Source organism: Pagrus major, chromosome 20 (assembly GCF_040436345.1).
Source record: "Pagrus major chromosome 20, Pma_NU_1.0".
In the NCBI taxonomy this organism is placed as follows: Eukaryota; Metazoa; Chordata; class Actinopteri; order Spariformes; family Sparidae; genus Pagrus; species Pagrus major.
Genome location: NC_133234.1, coordinates 2,422,386 through 2,449,259, shown reverse-complemented (window position 1 = coordinate 2,449,259; position 26,874 = coordinate 2,422,386). Strand labels below are relative to the sequence as shown.

The 26,874-nt window shown below is 40.9% G+C and overlaps 1 protein-coding gene across 1 annotated transcript in view; it reads left to right on the top strand.

The window, feature by feature from the left end:
* Nucleotides 1–26,874, top strand: part of ca10a (carbonic anhydrase Xa) — a 274,125-nt gene that overhangs the window by 150,758 nt on the left and 96,493 nt on the right. The window lies entirely within an intron of this gene.

Here is a 26,874-nt window from a genome sequence, read left to right as displayed (position 1 = left end):
CTTTGATGTTCCAAGAATGAGAGTGAGATCAGGCATATCACTGAGGCTGTCAGGTGTGAACACATCATAACAAATTTTGGCTTACATTAGCTCACAGCAACACCAATAGGAAGATGTGGCCACTCTGCACACTCAGTGTGAATTTAACACAACGCATACAAAAAATCTACAAAAGGAAGGAAAAGAGCATGACACGCAGGCTGCCTTCCTATTTAGTCGTTTAGCTGGATTATCAGCAGTGAGGCAGGTTGATAAGAAATGGTGTCTGTCCATACTGTAGAGCCCTGTGGCTTACATTGAAGCCAGTGTCAGCTGTGAAGCATTCTGCTCCATCCCTAATTAGATCAAACTGAAGGCGTGAAGTGCATAAGTGAGTGTGTGTGTATGAGAGAAAGAGAGAGAGCATATCCAAAGGTTTCTCTAACTTCCAGATGAGTAGGCATCTGTAGTATTACTTTGACCAGCACCTGGTGTAACACAGTATATGGTACTCTACAAAAGCTGTCTCCGTTTTATTCCTCCTTTCCCTTTCTCATCAGTCCTCTAGTCTTGGCAGTGGTAGTTAACCAGCTGTGCTATGCAGGCATCACAGATGTCTTTGCACTGCAGCCAGTGCCAGTATGGATGTCTATTGGAGAGTTTTCTGAGTGGAAATGATGTATGAAGAAAAATACACAGATGAGTGCAGCCTGTCAGCAGTTTATCTGTCTTGGCTTGTCCTAGTCCAGTATGTCCCAGTGTTTTCTGGCCGGTGACCCCACTGTTATGTTCCAAATTCTCATAGACCAAGTAAATAGAGACCTGTGAAGTTGTCATATTTAGTTAAAGCAGGACAAAGAACTTTATTTTTTTTTGTGTGTTGATTCTGGTGGCCCCTGTGGACCAAAGTGGTATGAGCATCACTGCTTCATGTCTACTTGATCTGGCTAGCACCGTAAGACTCCTCAGTTCATCTTCAGCACTTTGCCATGAAAGGTCCAGATAAGTCGGAATCTGACCTGGTGACAGGTATAAAGAAAACAGCAGAAACTATGTTGAAATAGCCAAACTTATTGCTGATGGTTTCATTTGCTTATGTAGGTCATACAAAGGGAACCGGATTAAATTAAGACTGTTTCATAACCAGTTTAACTTCCCTTGTGTATATTAAATATGGTATATTTTTGTATTGTCATTTTTTCAAGAATAAAGATTGATTTGATAAAATGTTTCCAGCCACAACAGGCAACAGGCAGCTGTATTTAGTAAAAACACTCTAGTGAACATAAATGCACACTACCTGCTCGGCATTAAACAACGAACAATATTGGCCGTTAGCTGGTGAACAAAGTGGAGCATTCAGCTGCTAAAGAAACAAATATCTTTCTCAGGAGACCAAAATAGAGCTGAAAGGAGAGAGAATATTACATTTACATCAGGTGGACACAAACTCCACACAAAATGAATACAAATTAATACTAATGTTTTTACTATACTTTATAATAGGGATAATGATGAAAGCCAAACTATTAATGCAGGTTTAGGAGTCAGAAACCACTTCTACTCCCAGTGATGTGACTAGCAAAAGGAACTGATTAAATTGCCAATGCTTCTGTTTCCAAGTCTTACCCAATAGACACATTATGTGCATCGCCTGTACAATCCCACCACTGTTCAAGCTTTTTATTTCACAAATGTTTCCCTGGACACCCTGGGCCCGGTTAGTGTGGCAGGTCTGCTGTGAAATGACCAGCGTAGGCCCCCAAACTCATATTAATTAGCTCTTCATACAGTTTCTATGTTGCCATCATTGCAGGATGTAAGACATCCAATTTTGCACATTAAGATCTTGTCATGAGGAGGACTGCTCAGCCAGTGAAAAAAGTTATATAATGTATTTGTGGCTCTGGAGGAAGCTTTTAAAGCAGTTGAAGCGGGTGCTGTGGCAACCTGGGGTCCCTTAAAGGACCTACTTGTTAAAAGTTGATTTTTGAGTCTCATGCCCAACTCGTCAAATAATTATTTTCTTTTAAAAACAGGATCTTTAAGGACATGCCAAGGGTGCTTCAGGGTTTGTTCCTTACCATTTTTCAATGTATATTTGGAGTTTCACTACATTAAAAAAAACAGGTGACAGTTTCACCGGATCCAGACTTTCCAAATCTTATTGAACCAAATCGATTGAATTCTGATAGTCAAACAAGTCATTTTGTGCAGATTGTGACTCTTCAAAAAATGTATGCATCATTTTACAGTTGCTTTTTTTTACAATACAAGCTCGTGGGAAAAAGTATTTTTCGGCCCCTGTGTATCACTACATTGTAATAACATGGTTTGGCGACAATGTCCAATTGGCTTCAAAGCCTGCCATTTTTCTTGGGGGTTTGATATAACATTAACATTTGATATTAAAACAAACTTTTATCATTGTTATTTTTTAGGCTCCACACCAGAGTAGAAACCTCCCATTGCAGACTGTAATTACTTTAATCCTAATAATGAGAAGAAGACTGATATAATCACAACATATCCAAAACCTGACACATTAGTCATGCTTCAGCTCCTGATGCCACAGCCATTTGGTCTATTCTGCTGTTGATGCAGATTTCCTATAGTACCGACGCAGCAGACTGTAGCCTTCTTCAAAATTCACAAGATTTTGCTAATTTAGCATGTAAACAACATATGCTGCTCTGTCAGACTGAGGCGAGGCATAAAGAGCCTCTGTCGGCTTGTTTGGTTAGAGGCTCAGTGTATTCTTTAAGGCAAGTTGTTTACCTTCCCCTCCCTCTGCTCTGCGGCATGCAGTACTAATGAGAGAGACAGAGGGGGTTGAAGACGCAGTGGGGAGGCAGGCAAATGCGACCTTTACCAGCATCCCACCTTCTCGCTTTCTAACTCACTCTCCGTCTTTGGCTCCATCCATCTCTGTATGACTCTGTACCTCCCCTCACAGGCTGAGCTCTGAGGGGGGTTGGGCTCTACAGGTTGGGGGTTAAAGATGTGGGTGAGGAGATGGTGCACAAAAAGTCAAAACACCTCCACAGTCAGCTGCATAGACAGGAGAGTTACATAAATGGTGCGTATTATCAAGTGGAAGAGAAGATGTAGTTTGCAGCTCCAGTGACGGAAAGCAGAGAAAACAGGCAGAAAAAAATCACTGGAATCCAATCAATCTGCGCGTGTTTGAGTCCAAACTGAGTATCCCATTAGTGCTCTGACTTTGCGGGTTCAACCCCAGCTTTTGACCTGCCACCCCTCTCTGACCGCTCCTCATTCTCCTGTTAACCCTAAGCTGCTGACCCCGGTGCTAACAAGCTCACTCACTGGCGGTAATGACATTCCTGACATGTGCTCTTCAGCAGAGGGCAGATGCTGTAGTAGCCATGGGCAACTCCTAGCACTTCACTTTTTAATTATTTCAACTGCACTGCACAACAGACCACTGTACTGTCAAGTAGAAATCGACGGTGAAATCCTTAGATTTCTTGTTTAAAAAAAAAAGTATGATATCATTCTTTTCAAGCCAATATAATCACCTGAACCTTGAAGATTCTTTGTTTCCCTCAGATCTTAATTCTTGTCAAGGAGGTAAAGCTTCTTGAGATTCACTTAGACGATACATCAGTAAAACTCTCTGCTGTTTTCATCGGGTGAGAGGCTCCTTCAGGCGAACTGAGACAGGTTTCGTTGTAGGTTTTACAGATTGACCCCCCTGGAGCAGTCGAGTAAACACACACCACGCATGAATGATTTATTGGAATCAATGATGAACTCTTTGGCAGCAGATTTTCTTTTTTATTAAAAGGCTGATTGTTCAGATAGCTGCAACTTATAATGAGTTCACCTAGCGTCATTAGCAAGACTAAATACCCAAGTCTATCACCACCAAAATGTTGATAATGGATTCTGAATTTTTTCACACTGAAGATAGTGTATTTGCAATGAAACCATAAAATTAAATGTATTAGGGGTGTGTATCTCTCCCTCATTAGACAATCCAATACACATCTAGATGCATATGCTTCAGTATGATTCAGGGACAATACATTTTTAATACAGGACGATATGGTGTGATTCCATTCAATGCACTGATTTGGTGAGATATGATGCAATCTGATACAGTTCTTGTTTTTTGAACATGTAGTGCCCGTTCAGAACATGCTGCTCGGCACACATTATTTGGTCATGTGAGGGGTTTACAGAGCCAGTCTAAGCCTCCTGAGCTGCACACAGACTTATCGGGGCAGCCTCAATGTTTGACATTTACGATTTTAAAAACTGGATGATTTTGTCAGTACTTTCTGAGCTGGACCATGACAACCAATGAGAGAGGCATCCCAGAGCAGCTGACGGTGCTGCCAAGCAACAGGAAACATTGTAGGCCTTCAGGCTAACATTAGCTAGGAACTGCTTTTGACAGAGACTTAAAATCTCATCCCCAGTTCTCACTGAAAAATATAAAAACCTGTGCTGACCTCTTCTCCCCACTCATCCAGACTCGTTTGACATTTTGCTTTTATTTTTTTCATCCTGCAACGCATTACCACAGATAGTTGTTGCACTACGCTAACCTCCATTTTGTTGGTGGTATTTAACCGTTGTTCTACAAACCTTACAAATAGTTCCATTCTTTCCTCCATTCTTATACAATTCAAATGTTTTCTAGACTTCAGAGTTTAGATCCGATGCTGCACTGTAACTGACTCGAAAAGCTTACGTGCCAGCCTTGTATCAACGTCTTGCATCAAGTCTTGCGTTGACCTTTTACCTTAAACGAGAGTGGAGATGCTGTGCAGAATTGGCAGCAGAGCTTCAGTCAACCAAGTTGTAACTTAAGGATCAGGCCATTGACCAGATTTCCAATTCATGTCAGTGAATCTTTACACCCTTAAAATGTGTGTGAAATAATAACATCAAAAAATCAAGATTCAATTAGAATTGCAGTTAGGTATATAAAATCAAACTTATGGCATGAAAACTTGGTTTTTCGAAAAGAGGAAGCGATCATTTTAAAAGCACAGAAACACATTCAACCCCTGCAATTTACCATTTGCCCATTGTAGTCACTCTATCACGAGTGCGTGTACTGCATCGGTTTGCAAGGCATCGCGTGCAGCCCTGCCCCACTCTTCATTTGTCACACTTAAGAGTAAAACCTTGAGAGTGCAGCGTGCTTTAGGAGCCCAACAGAAACCACCCTGACTGCACCTCACCACAGATTAAAAGATTGATGACTGGAGTCAAGAGAAAATGAGCACAACATAAGATTTCCATTTGACTCCATAAGACTCCATTTGACTTTGGCGCAGGGCCTGGACAATTACACCTGCAGCAGGTGATTCCTGTCTCCTTTGGAATTTTGGGAGGGCTTGCTGCGAAACAGGAAGCAAGGAGTGAAATGACACCCTCCTGAGGTCTGGAGAATAATCTAGTGAGTAATTAATTTGGTATTTAGGGCTTTAATCTCAGTTTGACCAGAGGCGACATGTCTTGGTAAGCCCTCCGTCAGACCAGTGTGGCTCTTTGAGGGTGTGAGTAAACAAGGTCACTTTCCCCTAACAGGACAAAATAGCACTAATCCTCTTTCCTACAGCTTTGAACACTTTCCATAATTTCAATACCATCAAATACTCTGTGTGCATCCAACCTTAAATCAAACCCAGAGAATGAAAAATCTGATTTAAAGCCGTTTTTTTATGAAAGCTGAAAAGACGAAAACTTTTCCTTCCAACCTCTTTTATCTCCTCCTCCCTCCTCTTTCCACTGTCACTGTTAATTGCTTCCCCTCCACCTGCCCGTACTTGATTTCCACCTGTCTTATTGTGTGATGTGATTAAAATGTAAAACGCTGCGGTGGATGGGGCTGCTTGTAAGCTCGGCTCCTCCATCATTCCTTATTGCGCTGGGCCTTGGCTGTTTGCAGGCAGCACTCTGGGAGCGAGCGGGGAAGATTGAATGATTCTGTGGCTTAGCGCGCTATTTCCTCTAATGCACGGCGGGCATGAAGGCTATCGGGGAGATTAATACTGGTTTGGGCTGTTTGTAACACTGGCATTTATTCTCTCCAAAGTCCCAGCCACCGGAGGGCACTTCTTCATTCCAGCCTGTGCCAGGCCTGTTTACCCATCAGCTATCTCCTGCTTCCCTCACTGCCTTATTCCATCCTCTCCTCCTCTCTCTGTGTGTCTTTTTTGCTCTTTTGCTTCATATGTCCTTGTTTGCAGTCCTCTGATCTAATTCTTTCTCTCTTCTATCTTTCACTTTCTCTCACACAATCTTTGCCTACAGCACCCTGAAATTAGCACCCTAAACTTCGTGGGAATGCATGGAATAGCAAAAATAAGGAATAAACAATTCAGGCTGGACATCCTCTGCAGATCTAGCAGACCCCAGAAATACAGCAGTAAACTGAAAACGTGTATTTTTATGATTTAGAATTATAGGGTAACTGAGGACTTGAGCATGCTCACCTATCTGTCAGCCCCCTGAGTCATGAGAAGTGGAATACACCTCATCAAAAAAATGCCTCTGCCTCCTTCATCTGCACACTGCATTGCACACGTTAAATATGGCAGCCTCCTCTGAATAGGTAAACAGCACAGAGGGGCCCAGCTGAGTTTTAATTCAGACTGCTGAGCTAAATAAACTTGTCTGTAGAGGTGTTAGCCACATCACAGCGTGCCGATGGGGCCAGAAGCTGCGGAATCAGTTCCACACACATACCCCCAAACTCCAAACCGTTCCGTTCATTTTCATTTCTCACCCCCTACCAACACCTATTTCTTTCTGCAGCGCAAGCATCCTGCAAATTGTATTTCCCCCCGAAAATGAATTTGGGGGAAGTTCAAGGGTACCATATATATTTTGTTCCCCCCATGGTTTCAATTTGTGGTCATATTTTGCTGGATGCTGACACGTGGGGTAGTTTTGATATCAGGGACAACTAGAAGAGGCATTAAATCCCTCGCCGTTTTCTCATCAATCAAGTGTTTGGGGCCTGCCAAGGAGGCACATGTTAACAGATTTCACAGTAAACCTCACTCAATATTGCTTTTCTCCCAGAGGGGTGCACTCACACTCACTCTGGTATTTTAAAAAGCATCATTTTATATTTTGAGAATGTGTAGGAGAAAAATCAGACACAATTACCTCACAATCCAACACTGTATAATGGCCACCATGTGCTGCACAACTGTAATAATCCGTGCAATTTCAGGTACTAAAGGATTCTGGTTGTCTTGGTAGACCAAGGCTTTAAAGCAAAATTAGGTTTATGACAACTTGTGTCTTATGTCTATAGTCCAGACCATCATTTTTATAATGAAATATTTTACTACAACAAGATAGAAGATGAACACCGCTTTTGTGATTTTCAAAGCTTAAATTAATTTGCTAGCAGTAAAAAGCACATTTTTGGCTATAAACAGACTACATTGCGGTGGCATGACTGAAACATCACCACAACTTTGTGTCTTATTACACAACTGTAAACAGGTTTTCTATAAACTGATCAATGTACAAGTTGTAATGTTAGAGTTAGAATAGTTTGTAACTAAAGTGGGCCTGTAAACAGACTAGTGAGTAGATGAGTCTCCGTGTTCACTGTGAGGACAACCTCTGTCTCATTTAGACACTTGTTTTAAAACACCAGCTTTAACACACGTAAGAGATTTATAATTCAATTGTGGGACATTTGGTGATGTATTTTATATCGTGGAACAAAACGTGTAACCCATTAAAAAAACTCACAGACTTTGAGACGAGGGAACCAGATGTGCAAAAATGCTAACTGATTTCCAGGTTTTAGAACTACAAACTACACCACTCTATATGGTCGTTTATCTGATATCTGATCTGTTGAGTATAATCCTATCTATGAGAATGATGGCAAGAACTTTCGCAACCTCTCAAATGTCATTTAATACATACGCTACAACCATTAGGGGGGTAACTATACACAAAAGACACAGTGAATACCTCAGTATTAGGGTCACTGTTCTGTACGAGTTCAGTCGCAAGCAAAAATCCTAAATGCATAAGGCTGTTTCTTTTCAAGTTACAGTTTATTCCACCCAGTGTCCACCTGAGACAGTCTCAGACATATTCTTCGTATGACTGCTTGCACTGAAACGTGACAAGCATACTGTGATGGTTCAGGATGAATACATGTACCATTACCCTCCTTACTACCATGAACAGCACTGGAATACTACTGAGACAAGACTGTCTAAACATGTGCACCGTTATCACCATTTGTACCAGTCACTGCAACTTGCTCCTCTCTGTGACAGTGGTCTTTTCAGCCTTCAGGTGTGGAACTTGGAGCGTGGAGCTTTTGGCTTTAGACATGTCCAGTTGACACTTTTTACAACCCAGTTTCTTTGAGGCCTCCTGAACTCTTCATGGTCCGCACTCATGTTGAGTAACTTCCCCTCTTCCAATGAGAGTAGCAATAGAGAGAGAGATCCCCTGTTTCCAGAATGATCTTGAATTCTCAGACCTAAAATGTCAGTGGACATGATTAGAGAGCTGAATTTCTCTGACGGACTGAGACAAAAATCAGACGCAGAGGAATACAGTCAAGGAGATGGGTTGATTAGCAATGAAAAGAGGCTTATGAAAAGAAATGAGGGCGATACTTCCCTCCCCTCCACAATAGTAGCATACAGAAACATCCGTCCGATTGTGCCCTGTCTGGCTTTCTGTCTCCCTCTTACGCATTCCTCCCACTTCTGCAATTGAGTTTACTTAATTGTGTCGAGGTTTGCATGAGGAGAACATAGTGCTACAAGGATTTCTTCCATTCTCTCCCATAGAGTAGACAGTCTGAGTCATGCCTCTCCAGTTTAGCCCTAACTGAGCCCCTACGGTTGTAGCATCTGAGTCCCTTTGTGTTTTCTTCCCCTTCGCAAGGCACAAGGCCACCCTGCTTCCGACTGAGCATCATGTTATTGTATTTACACTCTCTACATTCTTTTCATTTGTGTCTTCCTCCTCTTTCACAGAAGCCACAGTTTTAACATGACGACAAATTAACTCAAAGAATTGACTGCTGTTTGCTTGGAAACTTGGAAACATTAAGTGACTTTCTCATCCTGAGTGAGTGGAATAGATCCTCCAATGAGGAATCTGTGGGGAGAGACATCACAGTTTTGGAACGAACATAATTATTGTGTTTGAGGCCCAGCCCAAGGCCAAGGCAGCAGAGGTTGTGCTTTAGTCTCTGCTTTACTCCTTATAATGGACCACTTATCAGATCCTATTATTTTTACAGTCTGTCCTCACACTCTTTAACACAAATCTTTTGTGACATACATTTCTAATTTTTTTTAACGGGATGTACTGTTGCACTCAGTAATCCCTTTATTTTATGTCTCTCCACTTTGAACAAAACTCACAAGCAGCTAAGAAGAGAAAGGGCATCCTGAACACATGAATTAATAGAGAGGACATATACTGTGGTTCCAAATAGACCCTTAATCTGAACAATTTAAAGCTGAACTAACCATTCTTTTAACGTGAACAAGGGCTCAAATGATTATGTGTAATGCAAAAGGTGTCATTTATAGTGAGTTATCACCTCTGTAACATCAATGCTGTATTTTGCCCTGCAGCCCCATGTTTTAGTTACCTTGTGAAGCAGCTTACCAGGCTTCAAGCTATGTGCTTGTGGACAATTACACAGTGGTTTAACCAGTCGCTTATGAGGTTTAGATGTGACGGCCAGTGAGACAAGCAACTGTTCTTTTGAAAACTTAACTGGCAGCTCCTCATTGTGTTAGCATAGCTGCTGCTATCATCAGTTATATCAGGGTAGAGTATAGCTCATTGAAAGAAGAACAAAAACGGCTTTAATGGGAAATGGAAACAATGTTTTCTCTCTCCTCCTGGCTGGCTTTGGTAAGCATTAGATGTAGGCTTCTCCTAATGTTGATCTGATCAGTTGAAGTTGGCAGGTGACTGGAAGAGCCGTTTGTCTATCATCATCTATCACATACTAAGTGTTTTTGAAAGTGCCTGTCCTTTTCTTAACAGTTTCTAGCGGCACCTTTCCAGATGGTTTTTCTCTAACAAACCATCTGGCACATCAGGTCGACATTTTAGTGTTTAGTGTTAACATTGTTTTGTTTTTTTAATAGCCGGCACCTTCACTGTTTTAATTCACTCCCGCAATCTCATGAACCTTGCTGCTCCAATAAACCACCATACACTGCCTGCCAAGCACCAAACAATAGAAAGATAAAGTTTACAGCGAGTTTGTGAGCATAGCCGAAAAAGATATTTATCCAAGAGTTGGAGGAGACCAAAACAGAGGTACCAGGCAACTGCTAAAATGTTTGCAATAACAACTTTAAAGACAATACTATGTCAGTGTTGTGTTTACAACTTGTTGCAACTTCTCTAGTTGGCCAAAGGTCAACTAGGGCAGGTTTAAAGATGGCTATTTTTTTCTTTTTGACACTTAATGGCAGGAGAAATTTGCACAAATAATCACTTTAAACAAGAGTTTCCTGGGTAAACAATTATTGGTGATACTTCTGGCGCTTGGCAGAACAAGCTTACCTAACAAAGCATCATAATAACTGATGCGCTGGCTGCACTTTCAAGGCTATAGAAGCGTTAGCTAAGTGGGCTTGGTAGTATTCACTAAGTAAACTCAATAAATCACCCAGATGAATGAATGAATGATATGCCTTACCAATTGCTATAAGACAGAGGTCCTGTTACCATGGAAAGTGCCAGTTCAGATTCAGTGACAGAACACACCAGAAATTGTTCCCAAAATTTGCGCAAGGTATCATGGGGCCCAGGAATAAAGTGGATAAAGTTGATATGATGCAATGCAACCAAATAACCAGCAGACAAAAATCAACAACTCCAACAAAACCTGAGAAAAATATTTGCTCTTTCGCTGCAAAACACAACTAACTTTGCAGTTTGGTGCGTGGTTCTGTCAGGGTTTTTTACCTGCAACTGCTCCCACTGGAGCCAATAGGCTGATGAGAGCATTGAGAGTGAATCAAATCTGTTTATGTGCCTTAAAACTAAAACAGTGAGCTAGAAGAGAATATAATGCTTTGTAGGGATACAGAGTTGGATGTTATAGTACAACTGTTTGGATTCACTAGTGGAGAGACCTCATTGTTAATACAAACACTTTGGATTACCAGAGCTTCAATCATCTGGCATTATGTTGAGATATGAAACTGTGTTCTCAGGATCACAGTTAAGTACTATGCAAGTTAAGTTGGTAGGGTTAGTGTACATATACATGTACGTGTACGTATAGGCTACACTGAGCCATTATCATGAAGTAAACAAGATAATGAGGAAATGGTAATGAAAGATTATCTAAAATCTTCTGATCTAAAAGATTATTAGCAACCACAGGTGACCTCTGCATTGGTTAAATAGCTAACCAGCAAAGAGCTAAGGAGAGTACATTTACTTCCCTTTTTTCAAAGCGGTGTGCTTTCTCTCTTTTTCTCATATTTATTGTGCATAAATAGGAGGGTCAAGGGAGTTTTGCACCCGCCTGGTTGAAATATGTTATCGTTGCACATTTAAGAGGATAAATGATGTTTTGCTACTTTTACTCACAGGCCACTTGCCAGCCATTTGCTTTCTTCTAAGCGTGAAAAACAAAGTCTCTACAAAATGATAACCTTCCTTTCGTGCTGCTGGTTGTCAAAAGCAGTGACTGTGGCAGATATATTGATATGCAGGTGGCGATCAGAGTGATATGACGTCATATGCTAGAGAAGCAGCATAGAGAAGGGCGGGAGGAGGTGGATGGAAAACATGTCTGTGGTTAAAGTAAGCGACTGTGACAAGTGAAATTAGGAGATGAAGTTTGCAGTCTGCTTCAAAGCACAAGGTGAACCAAGCCCAGGTAGGGTTGAAAGTAAGCAATAGGAGGAGAAGATGAGGAGGAGGATGAGCTCTGAGAGTTTGTCCTTCACCTCCTCGGCAGGGTGAGTCTCCACCGCCAGAGGCCATCGCTCCACTCGCCTTTGATCTCCCCTCTCTCTTTAAACTTGCTGCTCAGTGACAGTGACAATGATGTTCAGTAAAAATATGTTTTTTTTTCTTTTTCACACATCGTCTCTTTCATGTGTTCAGGCTGCAGTCCAGAGTGCAACACACAATCGTACAAACACAGCAGAGCAGAATAAACTGGATCATCTCCCCCCTGCTGTAACAGCAAAAGGATGTGGCGTGTTTGGTGTGTGAGTGTGTGTGTCCACATGTCCTCTCTGGGTCATTATTATTTTTACTGTCATCCAGGGATTGTTGAAGGACCAGTGTGGCCACTTTTGTCTGTCTCTTTCTACCTCGCCAATTGAATTTGTTTGTTATCTCGTGAATGGGCCGCTGGTCTTCAGTCAGGTATGAGTGATGACAGCGTGCAGTGTGTGTTCCCTCTCCGGCCGCGGTGATGTGTTGAGGTGGGACAGGCCCAAGGTAAGGTAGCACTTAACGCCACAGAGAAATGGAAATGTCAGGCTCTTTTATGAGTAGGCATTCAGCTTGTTATTCAGCATGCAGTAGCTGGAGACGCACACACTGCAGAGGATCTTAAGAGGTTTGTAGTGTATGTATGTGTGAGGCGAGGGAGAAGTCATAATGAAGTAATCATAGTAATTAGCATCAAACTTCTATGAGCTACTGTGTATGAAAAGAAGATCTTAAACAAATTAGAGCAAATTAAAGCTTTTGTCAAATTAGGATTGGCTTTCATAATTCTTGTCTCTTAGGTCTCGTTGCAATGAGGACAGCTGAAACTTGCTTCCAGTAATAGATAGAAATGAAAAAATTTGGAAACAAAATAATTGATTTGCTCCTCAAATTATATAGAAAATGCAGTTTTGTTTTACATTTGTTTTAATCTGACAGAAATAAATAAAAGCACGCACAACAAGTAATGAAATCCTGCTCCCTGTCTGCACTTCATTACCAAGTTTATTGAAATTGCAACATTTCAATCAGACTGAAATGCAATCACCTGGCTAACAGGTGTTCAATCAACATCCTCTGAATACATAGGTTGTCAGTGAATCTCAAATGACTCCACACAATCTGATATCACCATGTTGGTGTCATTCCCGGACATCATAAAAATTGTTGCCCCATCACCATCATTTCAACTGATCAGCCACGTTTTGTTATGTCATAGCTTAGAGACTCAAGGAAAATGACCAGACAAAATGAATTATTATTATATTTTTCAGACGAAGACGTCAGGAACACTGTAATTTTGGTTGGTGATGAAGGAGTCACTTAAATGGAGCATTCAGACAGAGGGTGAATGGAGGTGCTGCAGAAATACTGGACAGTATGAGAAACATTCCATCATGTTGAAATATTAAATTGTTGAAATGCTTTTGGTCACGCTGTCCTTTCACTTCTGTGACTGGCTAACACAGTGTGTTGCTGGACTTTTTTTTTTTCTTTTGCGATGGCTGCATTTTCTCACACGTCTGCCTGAGAACAACCTCAGGAAATCTGAATTGAATGTGGTTTAGAAGGTCACATCTTGTAGCACTCAGACCACTGTGTGTGTTTTTCATATCAACCACTCCTGTGACCTTGCTGCAGTGAAAGACACAAGACAAAAATACAACACTTCTAGCTTCCACCATGCATCAAATCACACAGCAGCACTTGCAGCCGCCCTGATATGACTAACAGATCGAACGTAACAGATATTTTATGGACCCACTACAATCTACTTCCCCTCCCAGACTTTCAAACAAACCTTTGAAATGTGAGAGCAGCCTGCTGCTAGTCTTCAGCGCCGCTCTCTCTTTGTGTATCTATTGTGTTTGCTATTTATCGTACCCTGTAAAGTGGCTTTCTCCTGCGTAGCGGTAACACAAGCTAGGGCAGTTCTCTTGTGCAGCACGCAACCATCAGAGAATGATAGATTGGAGTAATACGAGCTGGTAAATGCCTCCTTGGTGCTCCTTTTAAAGCTTTTATCTCAGATTTGGCACAAGAACGCGCTCAATAATCAAGTGGACCATGAAAACATGTTTTTCATCAGACGCATGACTGATACCCGGTCGACGGCTCACTGAGCAACAGGGCGAGTAAATTTATGGACCTCTTGGGATTGTGTATTAAACATACCTTCAAATCAAATGCAGTCAAATGGAGGTTTTGTTACCAGGCTGGTTTAATTTGGTGATGGATTTCTGCCAGCAAATTCTAAAATACAGCCTCTTGCTTTGACAGAGCAAAGAAAAGAAATTGTCCTCACCTTGGATCTGGCTTTTTTCAGGTTGTATAACTTGGGGTAGGTGGCACACACACAACCCTCAAAGGTTGAGAGTTGTGTGTGTGTTGGGGTAGACAGATAAATAGATGCTCTTTCTGGCGGTCAGCCTGGGCCGAGAAGGCTCAGGCTATGGATGACATTTTGAGCTCTGATTGCCTGGCAGGTCAGCTGACACTTGGATAGGCTGCAGTCCCACAGGGAATATGACAAAGATGGAGTGAGCTCACTGTGTCACATGCGCGCGCGCGCGCACACACACACACACACACACACACACACACACACACACCTCAACTAGAAAGTGTGTGTGACCTAGGTGCTGCAGGCATCCATTACCAATCTTGGGTGTGATTGAGGGGAGATCCAGCCAGTGAGCATGTCTAGGCTGTTTTATCCCCGCTGCCTTACCACCTGCCTAACCTCGTGAACCCACAATCCTCCCACAGCTTTTGGGGGAATTGCAACTCTCTGCCATACATATCTAAGTAATACAATATACTGCAGCCATGGGGTCAAGACAGCACTGACATCAGCTATGGAGGAAACTCCACTGAACCTAATTAGAGGTAAAATTACAGCTGTGAAAACACAAACTAAAGTTATGACCCATAAGAGACAGTGCATTTGAGCTAATGGTTTTACTTTGAAAGAAACTTTCAAAATGGAGTGCATAAATGAAGACAGCATGAATAAACAATTTTAGCGAGGTGTTAGTGGCAGTTTCTGAGCTGCAAATCCAAACCAACCAAGGCTAAAGGCTGATTTGTATTTGATGACTTTCATTGACTTTCCATCACTTCGTTTCCCTCCTTCATTGCTCGTAAATTGGCCTGTGTTTGGTGAAAGGCTAATGGAGAGGCTGCAAAATCTGCACTTGGATATAAAATGCAAAAAACAACAAAGTGCCAGTCGAAGCATACTGAAGGCTGCAAGATGGAATCTGTTAGGGGACCTTGTGAACCGCATACAAAACATTCATGTGCTTATACCAAGCAGACTTGTCTTTAGACATGTCTTTATTTATCACTCCACACTTTGTGTTTTTATTTTAAAGGTAATAATAAAAGTCATATTTTAATAAAAGTAAAGATATATTATTAAAATACTACTTTGGTAAAAGTGACCCATAAGAATAGTATTAGTAAGTATATATTATATATCTGATATTAAATGTGCTATCAATGGTGATATTTGCCAAGGGATTCCATCTACAGGACAGGCACCTTACCAAGTGAGCTGTCCAGCTTGTGCTGCATGTCCGCAGACATTCGAGACAGCTCCCAGTCAGACATTCAGATACCTATCCTATTTTGAACGTCCACAGACATTCAAGTGGTTCCCTAGCTAGACATTTAAATATTTAACCTGTTCCGAACATCCGTCAGACGTACAGAAGTGGGTCTGGCCTGATGGACATTAAACAGACATGATCTGAACGTCTCCCTGATGTCATATTTGCTGCGTAGAGATATATGTGGTTCTCACAGGACAGCCACGCTACAAACATATGATGATCTTATATAGATCTTATATAGAATATGATGCATTGCTGTAGATTAAACCAGCCAACAGTATATAAAGTAGCTCAACCTTAACCACCTACAGCAGTAAAATACAACATACACAATAATGCAGCAGGACTATTAATAAAAAAAAAAACATCAGATATAAGAGGAGAACCTTGGCTTGCACAATGAGTATGCTTACTACACTTTTACTTAAGTAAAGGATCTGAGTACTTCTTCCACTAATGATTTAAGTCAATAAAATGAGTCTGCTTCTAAACTAAAATCTCAATTGCTGAACCAGGTAGGCTAGTGTGGACATGTTAAACAAAAGTAAAATTACTGACTTCAGAAGTACTCAGAAAGTACACCTACACAAAAATCTGCTTATGTAACTGTAACTCCTCACTTATGTCCTCAAGAGTACAGCATATTCCTAATTATAATCCACGACTCTGTGGAACACATAAAATGTATTTTTTCATCCTACGCTTAAGCTCCCCCTCCTGCCACACTTCACATGCAGAACAGTAAAGCATAATATGTTGAATATATGCAGACGCTGTACATTTACCAGCTCATCATCATCATCCCTCCCTTTGGAGGCGGCACGAGTAGAAACAAAACAGTCTACAAGAGGCGATGTGTTTACGCACAGCTATAAAACCGCTTACACCAAAGAATGAAACTTTTATTGACTAGCAGGTGTTGAGCAATGATGCCTCGCTTTATTTCAAGGGTGGGTTTTAATGCCGGGCGTCCCCCGCCCGAGAGTGGATATACAGTCACAGTTGGAGGGAGTGGAGTGGAGATAAAAGCTACTGTTAATAATTTACATTCATTCTCATTGAGGAAAAGGACCAGCTGTATCTGGGCCAGCACATCCTTGGAATTAACCTCCGTGTCTCTTAGTGTTCCAACACACGTGTTATGGCAGCATCTATCTGTAGATATCTGTCGAGCATCTATAGTATCTCTAGATGCTGCTCTGTGTAAATCATTCATACATTGCTTTCTGTTCAGATGTCCTATTTTTTCCCACTGCACGTTTCCATCATCGAGCTTATTAAAGACTAACATGTTTATCATCCTTTTTTCCAGCTGGCCTTGAAATGAACGTCAACATTTTGCATTCTGGCTGCTTTTGTCACGTTCTACATGGTAGCAGATCTCACACCTTCCTTGCTCTCACTCTGCTTTCCTTCCTTTCCTCTCTGTTGGGACATTTATAGACCTGCTCAGTCCCACTTCCCGGGTTTTATGGCTCCGATGGGGAATCTCAGCAACAGACTGTGATCAGGTTAAATCAGTAACCGAACAAAAGTTTCAGAGTCTATTGAAAAGGTCAGGAATGTCGCTGAGGACGCAACATCTAAAATTTCCTTCCTTTTTATTTCGTCTGTTTTTATTTCGTCTGAACAAAATATTTAACTTCCTTTAATGCTTAATAACTTTCATAAAGTGGCTCAATTATTTTCATTTTTCAGTGTAGTTTAAAAAATGTAGAACTATGTAATGCAACACATCCTCATACTGAAACAACTGAATGGGTTGATTGCTAGAGACAAAACAACATGAGCGATGCAGCATACCAGTGAAGAAGAATTTTACATATAGAATGATGAGGTTAATCACATACTCCATCCTCACCATCATCTGGGTTATCATAATTACAAATAATATCTTAAAGGGTAAAAGAGTAAAATAGTTAATATACAATCAAAAAAATTAGAATCTAGGTCTCTCCAGAATCTTAAGCATATTTCGCAGTGAAAAAGCAGGTGAGAGATTTTCTATAATGTATACTCAAGGTACAAGACATATCAACATCTGTATGTGTTTGCATGTGTCCCAAAACACTGTTTTGCCAGATGATGTCATGTTGTGCAGCAGCAAAAGTTGATTCTCATTTGACTGTTTTGCTGGATGAAACTGAAGTGTTTTGCATTGTCCTAAAGGTAGCCTTACAACTTAATCATTCATTAGCACATTGAGTTATGAGCGCTACACTTTACTACTTCAGCCTGAGCAGAGGTCTAATAACTGAACAGCTGAGTAGGTGTGCAGGCTCTTGTCCTTGTCAGCAGAGGATCCTTTCATATCGGGGTCTTCTGGTGGCAAGGCCAACTCTGAATGTGCCTCCATTGCTAGACAGAAAAGAGAAAAATTAAACAAAATGCAAACTAGCTGCTGTTCAGGCTGCATATAAATCGCGATAACACAAACCAACTTCATGTGTGTGTGTCGTCTTGTTTTTCAGTCTTCGTGGGGTCACAGAACTGGGAGCCCACTCACCATGTGTAGACTTTAATGCTCAGTAAATTTTAGGGTGAAGACTTGGTGTAAGGTTGAATATAAGTCTGTAATGTCCTCGCAAGTGATGAAATAAAGAGTGTGTTCATGAAGTTGCTAATCTTAGTTTGCACATCTCATTCTTTTTGTCTTTTTATATTTTCTTTGCATGCTTCCATTTTATCTTCAATTTTGGCCTCGGTGTGATCAGGACTCGAGAACAATGGTGCATTCGAGGACAGATTCTGCTCTCTTCAAATCTATCTTTATGCAATACTTACATATCCATATGTACATCCCTCCTCTCTGTAATGGTCATAAAGAATTTGAATTTGTGTCCAATCACAGATTTGCATTTAATGTTGGCCTTTTTATTACCAGTACCCATGATGTATCCCTAACTTTCAAAGTGTTTTAGTTCGGGAACCCTTACCTTACCATATCATAGCCATAGTTCATGTGTCGTAACCATAATCTTCCCCTAACCTTAATTATGCTGTTGATACCATGGGGAGAGCATTTATTTAATTTTTAAAAATTATTTATTTATTTATTTAATTTAAAAACGTTGGGACTGATCTTTTTTTTTTTTCTTCTTTTTTCAATCCTGGTGACAGGACTGTACAATCTTGGGTTTGGCAGATTCCTCCAATATCAGTGCACTTGTTTGGTGACAAGTTTGAGTATGGAGAGAAGCGACTACCTTATATATCTTTATTTTTCACTTTGTACATGGAGCAACACATAAAGATCGTTGTTGCCGTATGTTATTAAAAGCTGAAGGTCACAGTTTCCCTTCCTTTTAATTTGCCACATCCCTGATTTCTTTAGCTTACTGTATATCATTGCATTCACTCCACCATCATCATTAAAATGCAATAGGATGTGCAATTCTAACAAGAGACATGACATAGGGAGCATTCATTCATATTCATTCTTGCCTGGCAAAAAGCACCATTTAAAGAAAAACCTCAAGGCTCACACCAGTACTGATTTTTTTATTAAATTATTGCAGAGGATGTATAAGAGGATGCATATTCAGTGGCTGTGCAATTCAGTGCAACTCTGTTATTCTGTAGCTCTGAAAGGAGCCTCATGGCATTAGGTATAAATGGAGAAGTAATTAGCAGAGCATATGCACTTGGACCTGCAAGAGGAGGACAAGGTCTTTGTGCTACTGTCTGCACGCCCACGTGGGTTTTTGTGTGTGTGCGGATGCGTGTATGTGTATTCTTGCTGTAAAACGCCACCCACAACAGGAGAGCCTGATTGACAGCCAAAGGATCCGGAGAGAAGCAAACACTCGGGCAAACAAATGCACACTCGTACAATCACAACTCCATGTGTTGACACTGCTCTGCCAGCAGCTTTGCTCCAAGAGATGACTCCCTCTTGGCTCGCCGACTATCAACGAGCAATCAGACTGGAACACAACACAAATGTTGATGTTAAACTGCATTTCTTTCTGTTTTTTGACTTCACATTCACATTCTCTACATACATGACCTAACAAAGCTCTGTCTTTGGAGGATTAACTTTATTGCCTACAAACCCAGAGAAAGTGTACTGATTACTGTTTCCTCACACCCTGCCTGTTTGTTCTAACCAAACAGGCCCACCACCTTCCTCCTTGCAAAAATCCCCATGCATTCAAGACAGCGCACATCGCAGCATGATGCAACGCTGCAGCCTGCACCAGCAAGGCAAAAGGTTACACAGCAAGTGGAGCTGGTTCAAATACTGTTGGCAAATAATTCTTACTGGAGGGTTTGTTTTAACCCTTTTGATCCTTAAGCTTTTTTTTGCACTCTACTTATTTACAGGCTTTATTTTTTTTTCATATTAGAATTGACAGAAATGGACATTTTCATGATAAGCTTGCCCACTCTTGTTTTTCCTTGTATGTTTTGAACATACAGTACACTGACAAATGTAGAGAAATGAAACTTGCAGTTGATGATTTATGGTCTAATTTCCCATTGGACATTTAACTAAAGACTGCCCCAAGAAGCTCAGCTGTTAAGGTAAGGAAGTATCTAACAGATCAAGAATTAGACTTCTGCCAACGTCTTTCACAACTTGCATGATGGGTGATTTTGTGCCAGGTGGTAGACACAAGAGCATAGTGAGAGCGAGGTTTATAGAGAACTAATCTAAACGCTGATGGTCATTATTCTATAGCCATTACATTATGCAGTCTTTATAATGATAAGGCAAAGCAAATACCTTGTTCATTGCCAATTTAAGTTGAATATGTGAGTTGGTGATACATGAGCATGTAATTTTGGAACAACAGTCATCCCGACCAGTGGGTGTTTGTTTTCAGAATAATGGGCTGTGCAACAAATAGACTTTTGGTCCATTGGGACATTTTTCAGCCGACTGGTGCCTTGGAATGATGGGCCATTGTAACAATGGCATGACAATTATAGAGAGAGGTGTCATATACTGACTTTACTCTTACTCAGAAATTGGAGTTACAGATGGGCATTTGCCTCTTCCTATCAATTGGAAAGAAATACAAGTTGGTAGAAAGAGGCTGAGTGTGTGGGTGTGACGCAGACATGTTTGTATGCTGGATGTTTGTGTACACTCACAGGTAAGATTAATGTGGTGAAAACAAGGGCGGATATTTAGCTTAACTGTTGGGGGGACAATAAACAGAAAAAATTCAGAAAAAAAAGAGCAATTCCTGAAGGGGACACCAAAAGTGCCGCCAAAAGTACCGCTATACTAAATGTATATAGGGGAAACACTGATTACTATTAAACTATACTGTATAGTGAAAGGTAAATAACTTCAAGGTTGTAGCAGTATGTATAAAGACGTAGCTGCTAAGTACAAATATTTTGGCCACCATGACACACAAAATTGTACTGTGAGATAATAGGCAGAAAAAAATGCGGTCATAAATGTAAATGTGTCAAGGTAGAAGTAAATTAAAATGTCCGAAACACCTACAGTCCAGTCCCCAGGATAACATTTTAGCAGTTATCCTGTTCTCATTATATCTTAATTAACTGACTTTCATGTCGGGAGATGCAGGGGATGGTGGGTATTTTTGCTGACGGTTGTTTCAACATTTGTAAAGGTGACACCAGGGGATATTTTAAAGGAGAACCCAGGACACTTTCTAGTCATGTTTGTGGCGAAAAAAACAAACATATTTTTGACAGGAAGTTGGGCCGTCTGCACCTGTGTTTGTGGTTACAAAACAGGTATTTTAAGCCAAAACACCATGTTTTTTTAAAACCAAACCAAGTGTTTTTTGTACTTAAACCTAACCCTTTGTGACAAAACAAAAATAGCATCTTTTGTGACAGAAAACGTTTGCAAAGTTGCTGCTTACATATGGAGGGGGGGACCAAAGACATTGCTTTGTATCTTTAATTAGCAACAGTGACTTGCATACAATGCATATTATCATATACTGTGCATTTTTACCTGTGATTTCCGCATGGGTGTAATGCTCCTGATGTGAGTGTGATACTTTAGGTGACTGTTTGCTGCAACATTTTAAATATTGCTACATCAAATATGTTAGCACCATTTAGATACTCCTCTGCACTTTGAGCTGAAGTGATGCTGCAGTAAAGTTAGGGTTCTATTTATTGTCACTTTTTTAAAAAAATTTCAAGGTAATCCACAGAGCCTTATGAACATTGCATTGAAAAGTTGAAATGGTGATTGACAGTGAATGTGTATACAATGTAACTGTAAGGCAGTTACATTTTTAAAAAATGATTTTTGTCATTGTGATGTTAAAATCAAAATCCTTTCACACATGACTTGCAGGTGGGTTTGTGTCACATTTATAAATTCCGCAGGGCTCACTAGTTTTCTCTGTTTTGTGATAATAACATTAGACTCACTTGTTAAGGGCAACAGAGCATGTAACAGAGTGACAACAAAAATTACATACTGTGTGTTTAAGTTGTACCATACCATTTTTTTCATGCAATTTTTATTTGTTACTTGAAGCACAGTAGCATCTTAATATACTTTTGACAAATGATAATTTGTCAAAGGTTATTATTGTCTGTCATGTTCTGCTCTTGCCTATCGAGAGTTGGTGTCGTGTCCTCATTGCCACCCTTCCTATGCCTATTCTTGGGTCTAATAGGAAAAATGAATTCATTAACCATACCCTGAATAAATAAACTTGATATATAAAAAAAAGAAAAGACAGGGAAAAAACAGAATTGAAGGATGTTTTGTTTTCTTCATTTTTCGAGTGCCACTCTCTCAATGTCGCCATCACTCACCATGTAGCCCTCGTACTGTATATTGTCTGAAGTGCTGAGCACTGGCACGGTGTTATTGCATGCCACTAGGGCCTCTCACCGCTGATTGATGGGTAAATACTACTCATACATCTCAACTTCCATCTCGTACAGGACAGTACAGGGCAGCTGACTGCTAGTGTCACTTTATAATAATGGTGAGTGCCAAAGAGAGGGCTGGGATGTGAAAGCAGATCAAAGTGTGAGGGATTGAAGGGTATCAGACTGGACTGATGGATGGATGAATTGATGAAAGGATAGCTATCCAGGTCTACAAGACTGACATCAGGTCAATCTTTTACTTTTTCTGTCTTTGAGACATTTCTCCACGTGTTTCTCAGATTCTGATGGTGTCTCAAGGACAGCTAATTGTGCTGTTTCTTTCTCTTCCATGCTTATTATTGTCTTTCTCTCTTTTCTTTCTCATTTCTTCTCTGTCTCCTTTTCTTTATCTTTTCTCCTTTTCGATTTTTACACTGCACTTAATCCCACATAGCCTTTCCACCTAGCTGACGTCTGATAATGAGGTCATTTATCACCCCTATGTAGAAAAGGCCTCGTTTTAATGCATGTGTTTTCACTTTCCTGGGAGAGACATGTTTTCGAACAAAAATTGCTTTTTTGAGTCCTGATAGCGTTAATCCCCCAGAACAGTCATTTTAAAGCACCAGACGCCTCTCCATCCCCTTTCGCAGAGAGCAAAAGCCATTAAAAGTTGTGAGTTTTAACTTGTAATGGCATTATGAGTGAGTTGTGTGGCCTGTGTCTGCCTGAGCCTCCCTCAGGCCATCTACCATAGTGCCCTGTGTCTTAAGTTAACCATCTTCAATCTTTTTCTTTATGTTGTCCATGTTTGTGGTGGGACCTATGGGCTGGACGCGCGAATGGGATCAGTATAATATGGTGTGAGTGACGTGCAGCGGAGAGGGAGGGGCAGCCCGGCCGAGGTAATGATGTGGTAACTGGCCCGAAGCCCGGCCCTCGGGCTGTCGGGCTGTCGGGCCCCTCGGGCCTCGGGCTCCAGCGCAGGGCTCTTATCTACCACTCTCTCATGTTTTCTGTAGCATATGCACTCTCACACCCTATCACCCCCACACATGTACTAACACATACTTCACACATTTGCCCACTCTACTCTCCAAAAATATCTATTTTAAAAATGCATCTAATTCCTTTAGATAGAAAAGTCATTTGAGCTAGGGTTGGCAAGTTATTTTCTAAGATTTATAAAAATCTCTTAACATGACATGCCCTGCTACTCACCCGTTCTACTCTGCTTATGATCTCCGGTCATGCCTCTGCCACAGTAGGTAAAACATGCTGGTCCTACAGTGATCGTCAGCATCCACGGATGTGTTTTAATGCCAAACTGAGTGAATACACATGATTACACTCCACTGTGCCTTCAGTCAAATAGTCTAATCGCCAGCTTATGTGATTGGCCACCAGATCGTGACGTTGGGCTTTGTTTCTACAAAAGTTGAGTCGGCTTCAACTTTTCAACTTTTCAACTTTTCCTTTTTTTAGTGGAACCTCCTGCAGCCTGCACCGCTGCAGCCAAAATGGACCACCCTCATCAAAATGAATTAGTAAACCTGCGTTTTTGCCGCAACGCTGGATCCAATGTGAACTCAGCCTAAGCCCAAGGGTTAACTCTGACCCTTTCACCCCGGAGATCAGGGTTTGCTTCCCGACTTCCCAACTCCCGTCTTCCACAAGGCTAGACAGATCATTTGCTAACATTATCAGCGAGTTAGTTGCACAAGAATGATGGAGAAAGTGCAGCTAAAATGTTTGTGTTGTTCGTTGTTTACGTTCATTAAGATAATGTTAGGTGTTTTCCTACATGTGAATAACACATGAGGTAAATGGATATGATCGCTGCTTTTGGAGTCTCCACAGCAGCGACAGAGTGCTATGAAGCAGCTAACCCACTAATGTTAGCACAAAAGACACACCCAGTGAGCAGTGACTGCCGCATAGTCTGTTTGGACTGAGGTACGTTCATGAGAGCTATTTTGCTTGTGTTCATATGTTTGTGGCATTTAACAGAGTTGTTTATTTATGCATTAATTATACCAAAAAAAGCTAAGAAGGCCTATTGATCATAGTGAACAAGCCAGTGAACAATTGAAATGTCCTCCCCCTGAAATAAGGACTACTGCAAAAGAGAGTGTGGCTCTCAGTCAAATGTGCCTGAAAAATAAGGGTTGAAAAAATGAATTTGGTTAAAAGCTCCAGTAAAAAGGCAGTAGGCAAAACTGGTCAAGACTGTTGTTCTATCTCTGATCAAAGATTATTTGGGTGCACTTACACTTGCACACAGTGTCAAAAAATGCTGTCAAACAACATGCATATAGTGTGTTTTTAGCTTTATGGTGATGCTGAAAGTTTTTTTGTTTTGTTTTTTTTCCTCAGACCATTTGTAATACAAGAACATATGAATGACAGGATGATAATAATGCATTTCCTGATTCCTGTTTGTGCAATTTTGAAATGTCAAACCCTGTGGACTGGAACCATTTTGATTTCCTTTCACCTAAAGAAAAAAGCAGTATCTGACAGGTTCTAAATGCACTTCATCATGAAGCCATATGGAGAGACTAATTTCTCTAATCATTTGGATGTTGATATCAGGAGCTTTTTAGTAAACCCCAGCCAGAGCAGTTATTGTCAGATGATTCAGGAAGTATAATGCTAGCTTTCTTTGTTATTTTGCAGATTGGTCTCTGTTCTGAGAAAATTACATTCTAGCCTCTTGAGAGAGGTGAATGAAATTCATGAGGAGCAGGAATGATTTGATTAATATGTGATGAAAACTGATCATTATCCAAACCAGAATCTGTCTGTCAGAATCTCTTCCCACTGCAATGTCAACACTGCTGCAAGGGGGTTTTAGCTTAATTTTAACAGTGACTTAACCATTTTATATTTGGCATATGATCTCTACTTAACTATAATGTAGTTGCCATGCACAGGTAATGTAGAAAGAAGCCATTTAAAGACGTTAGCATTTGACATTAAAGTCCCCCCACTTTCAGGTTCATACTTTTATTTTGAGTGCCTACTATAAAATGTTTACAAGCTTAAATGTTCAAAAACATTATTATCCTCATACTGTCAATTGCTGCAGCGCCTGTATTCATCCTCTGTCTAAACGCTCCATTTTAGTGCCTGTCTCTTTTAGGCCTCCCGCAGTCTGCTCTGATTGGTCACTAAGACCGTGGCTGTGGACAGTGACTGTATATTTCACAATGTTAAGGAAGTCCTGATGGCTTGTTTGAAGGCACAGTTTCTGAATACAGGCATTTGTTTAGAGGAGGAAGTTAGAAAAAATGTCTGTCCATCCTGTGGCTGCATTTTCACTGCCCACACATCGAATACAGTGGCCTGGTCAGTGGCCCTACACTTCTAAGGTTGATGCTGTAGTTACCCCTCGGGTGTCACTTCTTGAAGCGCCCTTGTAGTGTAGTATAAAGAGTGAGAAAAGTCCAAGTCAGAGGGTGGCTGTGGTGGTCGGGTGGGTCATGCATGTAAATGCATACTTTCCTTTGGTTGTCTGTTGCTAGAACTTCTGGAAGAGAGTCAGAGTGAGGAAGGAAGTCTGCGAACGAGACTAAACTTATGTAGCGGTTCAACAAAAAGGGACCCAAATGCAAGACACAAAAAGGCAGGCAGGTGAGAGAGCTTTATTAAATAAAGCCGTAAACCCATCAGTCCATCAAATCCAAAATACAGTCTAAGCACAAAAGCTGGCAAAAAAGGCAACAAAACAGAAGGAGCAAGCAGGGCAAAAAACAAGAATAAAGGAATACAAAAATACAAAAACTAAATAGAAGTACAAACCAAGGGAGCGCTGGAATAACAGGCAGGAACACAAAGGACAGGAGACATGGGATTGAGATACAGGACAATGCAGAACAGACAAACTGACAAAGAGAGAGGGGAAGACAAGGACTTAACAAGGGGGTGAATAACTGATGGGACACAGGTGAATACAGTAAAGGGGTGGGAAAACAGCCAAAGGGAGGAAATAAAAAGCAAAACATGACACATGTGGACATGTGTCCTCATGTGCAAAATAAAACAGGAAATAACTGAACCACAGACTCAAACCATGACCAACTACCTTTCTTTAGAATCACTGACATCCCAGAAACGTCTCAGCAAAATGTAGTAGGCCATAAGTGAGACTGTCGTCTGTCTTTACATTGTTTTGTATATTCCTGCATTGTATGCCTTAATGAAAAAGTTGGCACCAAACACAAGGTTACTTTCAAAACTATTATTTGATTTTTGTTCTTTTTTCCATTTCTGACGCGCACTTGCACACAAACACGTATTCACAGACCCCTAATGTTCTCTGTAACATTATCCACACACACAACACTATCCACACACACACACACACACACACACACACACACACACAAAGTGCTCTCCGACTGACCAGTGATCAACAAAGAGGGGCGAGATGCAAAGAGTTTCACAACTCACTTACAGCCAGGCTGAGTGATGGCCAGCAGGGAGG